This window comes from Lactuca saligna, chromosome 6 (assembly GCF_052625555.1).
Source record: "Lactuca saligna cultivar CGN05327 chromosome 6, ASM5262555v1, whole genome shotgun sequence".
NCBI classification, from domain to species: Eukaryota; Viridiplantae; Streptophyta; class Magnoliopsida; order Asterales; family Asteraceae; genus Lactuca; species Lactuca saligna.
The window spans coordinates 95495180-95503648 of record NC_136422.1 but is presented as its reverse complement, the minus strand read 5'-3'; the positions used below and the strand labels follow the sequence as shown (position 1 = coordinate 95503648).

General features: G+C 34.3%; 1 pseudogene across 1 annotated transcript in view; it reads right to left on the bottom strand.

Annotated features, from left to right (window-relative positions):
• Positions 1 to 914: 914 nt before the first annotated feature.
• LOC145002795 (two-component response regulator-like APRR2) overlaps positions 915 to 8469 on the bottom strand; it is a 28965-nt pseudogene continuing 21410 nt past the window's right edge. The window contains exons 7-10 of the transcript XR_013661874.1: positions 3149 to 3289; positions 2607 to 2864; positions 2449 to 2505; positions 915 to 965 (exon numbers count right to left, since the gene is read on the bottom strand). The product of XR_013661874.1 is annotated as a two-component response regulator-like APRR2 (transcript). The remainder of the gene's footprint in view (positions 966 to 2448; positions 2506 to 2606; positions 2865 to 3148; positions 3290 to 8469) is intronic.

The window sequence follows — 8469 nt, the reverse complement described above, 5'->3', positions numbered from 1 at the left end:
AGTGGAAATTAGATATAGTAGTTTGTTATAAGTCAAACTCCATAAAAAATGAACAAATTGTTTCTAAAATTTCACAAGATATAATTATAAAAGCATTTTAAACAACTAAGGGTTTGTTTGTTTGTTTTTGGTCTCTTTATTGTCTTTTTTATGTATTAAGAATTAAATTTATTGTGTATTAAGAATTAAATTGAAAATGTAGGGATAATAATATCTACATAGATAAAGTGTTTACATCATAAATCAGTTTTTTTTTTTATTAAATAACTTTATGCATTTAAACAAAAGACTATTATATAAAGGAATCTTCATTCTTTTAAGCATCCCCTAACTATTTTATAAAGGAAGCCAAAAAAGAGGTTAAGGTAAAGAGTTATATATGTTGTAAAAAACATGTCATAATATCAGTTCCCTTCCCTTCTGGGTTTCGTTTCAATAAATAAATAAATAAATAAAACCAACATTAGAATGTTCATTTTCCATTAAAAAGACCCAAACGATCAATATATTTTTTATAAACCACTTTGATTTTCGATGATAGTTAATTTCTCTATTTTTTTTACACGGGCAAAAAGTTAAAATACAGCAGTAAGTCAATCAAGTATTGCTCAGCAAAAATCAAAGTACTAGAATTTAAGATGGAAAATTGGACCATATTGAGATTTTGACACATCCCTTTTATAGTCTCCCCCAACCCAACCCAATCCATAGGCATCTCTTCAAAGATGTACAACCTTTATTACACAGCGCCAGTTCTTCACCACTAACATGAGCACCACAATATGTGGGGCTCACATTCAAAATGTGTGGGCCCATGAATCAAATTCTCTTAATCAAGATCTATTTGCAACCACTTTCAACAATCGTGGACAATATTGTATATGATCACAGTTAATTTATTGAGATCATAGACATCAATTGTGTACAGCGGCTTCCTTCACCACCTTGTCAATGACTTCATCTCCCTACAATAATAATAGTACATCCATATGTCACAACACTGCAAAGGCACATGCAAAACACTAACAAAAAATGGAATATGAATATTAACAAATTATAGAGAATAGCAATATACTTCACTATCATTCTCAATACGAGAAATGTACTTTTTTTTCATCATTAGTTGCAAAGTAATTAATTATATTTGTCAATAATAACAATGTAGCTTATGTTATATTCATAACAACCTGTTTATATTTTTACCAATAATAGTAAGCTACTACTCACATTTGGATGCACCGAAATACAGTGTATTTGTTATATATTGCTATTATCGGTTAAGAAATGTAGCTATATTGTCATTATGGGTAAGGAGTCGTAAGTATGGCATGATTGTATAGAAATCTATGTACATTGCAATTATGAGTTACAATATTCAATAACAACTGTAAGTTGCTATTAAGGGTAAAGAAATGTTCTTACATTTCTATTATATGTCAAAAATTAGGTACATTGCCTATATTAATAAAAAAAAAAAGTAAAACATGTTATTTATTGCAATTTGTGTTATATATATAACAGTTAACACGAACACTAAATCACTGATAGTTAAATAACACTCCGGTATTTAAAATTCAAAAAAATTGTGTGGGGAATTTACAAAAACAAGCTTAGAAAAAGTTATAACTAATTTATTTTAAGGGTGTAAGGCGCCTAAGCCCAATGGATCGGAAGCAATGACTTTTGACTTTCATGTTTGAATTTTGAGGTCAAACGAACACACTACACTTCAAGTATGATCATTATGTTATAATTACTTGGGTTATGAAGTAAAATGTAGTAAAAAAGAAAGGATGCATATATATTTTAACTCGAAAAGTTGTGTTTCACCTCTAAAATTCTAACCATGACTTACTGATAATAATATCATTCTAGTATTTGACATTTGTACTGAAGAGTATAACTTAGCATTCAACTCCAAAACTAAAAAATCTATCGTATTCTTGACTTGAAAAACATTTTTATAACCAAAAAAGTCAAACCCTATAAGATATGGTGAATGTCAATACCAGATAATGGTGTGATGAATTCTTTGGCATGTTTCGGTTACTCTGAAATTTTGAAATATTCTGCAATCATCCGAATCGTGGATAAATATTATTTTTTAATTCAATGCAACCAATGACAAAAAGGGTTAAATGTAATGAATAGAAACATTTTCTCATTGATTTTTTTACTAAAAAAATTATGGCAACATCATCAAAATACGAAACAAATTTGACTGCTATAATTAGGTTAGAGGTTTCAAATGATAGTACCCTGATAAGAAAAAAATGAAATATAATCCTAATAACTAGATAGAAATTTCAAAATACATTACCCTGATTAAAAAAATGAAAGCGCAATGTTGTAATTAAACAAAATAAAACTAGGATGCTATAATACACATATGAATAAAATTACAATGGTATTTGTTGAATTTACCCCATTACAAAAAAATATACTTACTTGAGGAAAAGATGGGTGAGGTGGGATGGTTGGGCAGCCCCAAGTTTCGGCTTGTGCCTGGAACATCACAAGAACACACCCATAATCGTCTCGTAAAGTTCAAAAGACTCGGTACACACATTACAAAATGATATATTAGTGTAGAATGACATGTTTACCCCTGGATAGGGATTCCATGGCCAACTTTCAGAAGAATGCCATGCTGGATAATATGGTGGGCACCACATCTGAGGTGGAGGAGGGTAACTATGTGGAGGTCGCCAAGTAGGATATACTTGGTTAGAGTGATATGGAGGAGGGTAGGTCACACTGGGCTTTTGTGGATAGTAGTTTCTTGCTGTTGAATGGTGCCTAGTTTGAGGCCTTTTTCGGTCACTTTCCTTGGGCAAAATATGTCTCCGTTGTGATCTATATTTCTACTTAAATCATAACAAATATATATATATATATATATATATATATATATATATATATATATATATATATATATATATATATATTAGTTTTAGATAAAAACAATCATGGGAGCAGAAATAGAACTAGGACTGGACAAGCTTTATAAGGCTATTTGTTTCCTGTCCCACCTTTTTTGGGTTGAAGAAAAACTGCAATTCCTGTCCTATTGTCCTGTCCACAAGGCATGCAAAATGTAGTACAACTTATCATATTATATTATGTGTAAGAACCAAGGCGTACTAACCTGGAGATGACTTGCGACATTATGCCTAGTCAAACTATCTATGTTCATAAGTTCTAATATACGTGAAGGTATGGCTTGATCAACACCAAGTTGCTCCACGGCTTGTACGAATTTCTTGTGTAGTTCACTACTCCAATCTACCTTAAACACATGTTCTATTTAAAATCACAAACAATCATCACACAAATGTAATCATGGAGTATATTGGCCCATACACAATTGATTTTCTACAAGTATATGAGGCACATTTACATCATACATAACATTTGTATCAGGAACATGCATAATGTGCCTCATAAGGCCCATCAAGTGGGAGGTAAATCGCGTAGCACTAGTAATATTTTGGCCATGCCAGGGTCTAAACCGTAGACCTCCTATGAGAAATCTAGTAACTCAACCACTAGGATCTCGCATCTCAAGGACTATATGAGGTATAATATGTACAACGCACGACGTGCCTAATATATATATATATATATATATATATATATATATATATATATGACTATATGAGGTATAATATGTAAAACGCACGGCATGCCTAATATATATATATATATATATATATATATACACACACACACACACACACACACGCACGCACACACACAAGTACATACCGAATGTTCCTAATACATACATATAAGTGTTGGAATAGTGTCTAAGGCTGCAACTATATTAGGCAAGTATTTGACTCGATTGTGCATGGTCCTTTTGAGTTGCCTTCACTATAGCAACTTGGTAGGATGATTTATTATGAGAGAATAGATATTATTAATATGGAATAATAATATAGTTATTTGATTAATATAATTCATAGATTAATTAGTATTAATTTGGTGACTTAAAGAGATTAATTAAATAAGAGGGTATAAACTGTCAATTGCTTGATAGTTAAACTTTAGACTGTAAATCCTTATTGGATAAAGGGTTGGACCAATTCTAGGCTAGGATAAGTCCTAAATTCGTCCAAAGCATTATCTTGGAAGGATTTGGATTGCTTTGAGTAATAGTTATCCAACTAGGGTTTAAGTTGTAACCCTTAAGGAGTCTACAAGTATAAATAGACCCTATGGGATAGAGAATTCGACACATCTTCTAAAGTAAGGATACTCTGGTCGAATTCCATCCCCTCTCCTCTCTCTCTCAAATCATCCTCTTTGCTAGTTGGTGTTTGTAAACCATTAGAGGAGTGATAATTGTGACTCTAAAGCTCCAAGAACAAGAAGATCAAACAAGTGTTTCAAGGTATGCTTATAACTTTGGTTTTGTGTTGTTCTTATACCTAATAAGTCATTAGGAGTCTTGGATTCAATGCATGTGGAATTAGAGAAACCTAGATCCGAGCATTAGGGTTTGTATGCGCACTTAGGAATGTTCTCATGTACAAAACCCTTCAGTGGTATTAGAGCCTTGATTGGTTTCTATTAAATTGATGCTTGAATGTTTGAATCTTAACTGAAAATTTCGATTTTTATGTGTCTGAGTCATGGATTCGGCGAGTCCCATAGTGGACTCGGCGAGTTGGCCTGACTCGGTGAGTCCAGTGTGGGTACTCGGCGAGTCCGAGCGTCAGGATTAGCCAAAAACGGGATTTTTTCATATTTATCTTATGGAAACTTGCCTTAATTATATTAGATCAACCCTAATCCGATTTTATGATATATATGACTATAATTTTGATCTAATTGAAGATAATTATCAATTAATAAAATATTTAATTTCCTTATATGATAATTATTAATTAAATATGGATAATTATGTGATGTAATTGTTAATTTAAACTATTTTTTATTTGATCATTTATGTTTTAAATGTTTAAAATCTATCCTCAAGTTTTGAAATTTATGTTTTGTGATTAAAAGTTTAATTTATACAATTTAAATTTCAAACCCTAGAATTTTACAAGTTTAAAATCCAACCCTATACTAATATAATATTACAAGATTAATATCTATATATGTATGACTTAAATGCTAGTCTTACCGTTAGTAGGCCTCATTCACGAAGCCGGTCTATAAGGTGGGTATAAGGTTGCGGCCTATAAAATGACACTTAATGGGTGTACACTCACACCCACCGCTCGCTTGATTGGTGGAGGGTCGTTAGCCGAACGGGTATGATAGGGCAACCTCATCCTCTCATTAAAAGTATAATAAGAAATACAAAGTAACTACATGTTTTCTTAAAATTTCCCAATCTTAGTTACTTTAGGAAAAGTGAATTGATGTAATCCCATTAAATTACACTTTGCACCTTGCTAAGAAGTTAGTGGAGCGTGTGTGGTTACCGGCACACTAATTGGTTCTAAGCGAAGGTGGCAAAGGGTGATTCATTGTTTATCATAGTTCGATGGAGCGTGTGTGGTTTACCAGCACATCGAGTAGGTGATCGTTACAATGAAGGCACCATGTGAATTTGCATGGTAATTCACACCCGCTTTGTGATCCTCAGTATCCCAATCACAAACAAGATGGGCATATCGAGATTTAAACATGCCATTGAAAAGTTTCAATGAATCTCATCCGAACCTAGGAATTCTCAATACATTTAGGACTTAAAGTTACGTTTTTCATGGTGGAGAATTAGTGAATCGTCATCCACTTACCTTCAAATTGTTTGCATGTTAGATTACGACATCCCTTTTCTAATGTGTAAATATTGTTGTTGGATCCTAGCCTTAATTTTCTTATTGGGTGAATATTAGGGATTCACATTCTAATCTATCTTTGTCCTTTCTATTTATAGATGTCGAACGCCAACAATGCTGCTGCGAGTTCTTTCAATTTGATGAGCCTTTGTCAAAAGGTCACCTTTGATGGAACGAACTTTAGCGAATGGATAAGATACATTCGCACGATTGCTCGCTATGAGGATAAGGAGTATGTCCTCGATGAGAAGCTCGCGAAAATCAACCCCGAAATTGCTACTCCCGCCGAAATCACCGCTTTTGAAACTCACGAGCGTGACGCAACGAAAGTGCATTGCATCATGATCGCGACTATGAACTCCGAATTCCAAAAGTCCTACGAGGACATGTATCCGTACGAAATGCATCAAGACTTATTGGAGAGATACCATCAAAACGCGAGACAAGAGCGTTATGAGATTTTCACGAACATGATTTCTACTAAGATGGGTCATGGAGAGTCTCTTACCGTGCACTTGCAAAAGATGCACATGTATGTCGACTGCCTTCGCAAGTTAAATGTTGACTTTGGGGAAGACTTGGCGATCGACATGGTGCTTCACTCTTTGCCTCTATGCTACAATCAATTTAGGATGACCTATCACATGAACAAAGAGGAGGTCACCGTAAGCAAACTCCAAGGTCTCTTGAGGGTCGCTGAGAGCAACTTCAAGGACAAGTCTGTTGCACCAACTCCCAATCCGTGCGCTGCTCCTGTCTTGGCAATTGGACAAGGAAAGGGAAAGAAGAGGAAGGCTTCGTCAAAGAACCATCACAAGGTGAAAGCCCGAGATGGTGCCTCTTCTAGTGGAACCAAAGTTGATCCCGCTAAGCCTTGCTCTAACCCAAAGGAAGCAGAGTGCCACCACTGCCACAAGATAGGACATTGGAAGAGAAGTTGCCCGGAGTACCTGCAAGCCATCAAGGAAGGAAAGATCAAGCCATCTTTCGCAGGTATATATACAATTAAATCTAACGATTCATCTCACAATACTTCTTGGGTTCTTGATACCGGTTGTGGTTACCACATTTGTTCTAATGTGCAGGGACTAAGAAGAAGTAGAGACGTGGAGCATGGAAGAATAAATCTAATCATGGGGAACAGAAGATCGTTGCCTGTGACCAAGACTGGAGTGTATTCTTTAGTGCTTAGGAATAGTTTATCTTTAGATTTGAACAATTGTTGCTATTCGCCAGAAATGGCTAGAAACATCATTTCTTTTCATGGTTTGTTTAGACAAGGTTTTAGATTTTCTTTTAATAATGAGAATGGTTCTATTTTAGCTTATCTAAATGGTGTCTTTTACTTTGAAGCTATACCATGTAATGGAATTTATGAAACTGTTATGATTGTTGATAACTTAGGAAATGATGTTTTGTACTTAGATTCTTCCAATAGTATGGATAAGGCATCTTTATGGCATTGTCGTCTTGGACATGTCTGTTGGATTAATGTCTAAGTCCATAACTATAATTGGTAAGACTTGACCCGACCCGGCATGGTCCATTTGGGTTGCATACCATCATGCACTTGGATAGACTATAATGAGAGAAATAAGACACTTATGGTTATTAATATATTATAAGTTCTAGTATATTAATAATAAGAATAATGAGATTATTTAATTAGTATTGATCAAGAATTAATCCAGCATTAATTGAGTGATCAAAAGAAGACTAATTAAATATATGGGTTGATTGTGTAAATCATCCATACTTGTATAGTGGGCTAATGCTCCATGGATTGTCTAGTTGGGCCAAAACCCATATGATGCTCCATGGATGCTCCATGGTGTATTTGAACCCATGGATCCAAGGAAATGGAAAGTCATGACAATTAGGGTTTACCCTAATTGTATAACTATATCAGCATCTTATTCTTGAGGAAAAATCGGCCACTAGTGAGAATAAGAAAGGGCTAGCCGATTTCATGAAGTGTAGAATTCTCTCTAAGCTATTCTAAGTGTTTTGATGATTGTGAACCATTTGAGGTGTCACACTTGGGGCACTAGGCACTCAAGCTTCATGAAGACAAGCACCATCAAAGAGGTATGTATTCTATCTTGTTATATTGATAGTTTTGTATGCTAGTTTAGGATAATACCTTGGATATTCATATTTGCATGTATAATAGACAAAACATAGATCCAAGGTATTTAGGGTTGCATGTACACTTAGGAGTGTTAGAATGCTCATAACCCAACAGTGGTATCAGAGCCTAGGCTTGTTTTCTTGTTATACTTGCAATAGAAGCTGAAAAATCGAGTTTTGTTGCTGTCTACCCAGCAGACTCGCCGAGTTCATGAAGGGACTCGACGAGTCCAAGGCAAAATGCATCCAACTCGCCGAGTTATGTTCATGCACTCGACGAGTTGGACCCCAGACAACATATTTTCGAGTTTTTTGGCTAGAAATGGAGTAGGAACATTACCCTAAGTTGTTTTTGAACTTATAAACTTGTTTTTGTTGTGGTAATGTTCATGCTAATCCATTTTCAAAGATAATTGTCAATAGATTCATGTTTTGTATTAGTTTAAAGACTAATTACATGAAAAAGTTTGATTTGAATTATCTTGTTCTTATGAGTTGCTTAGATTAATAGAAAAGTTAATTGAAATAGTTGTTTTCAATC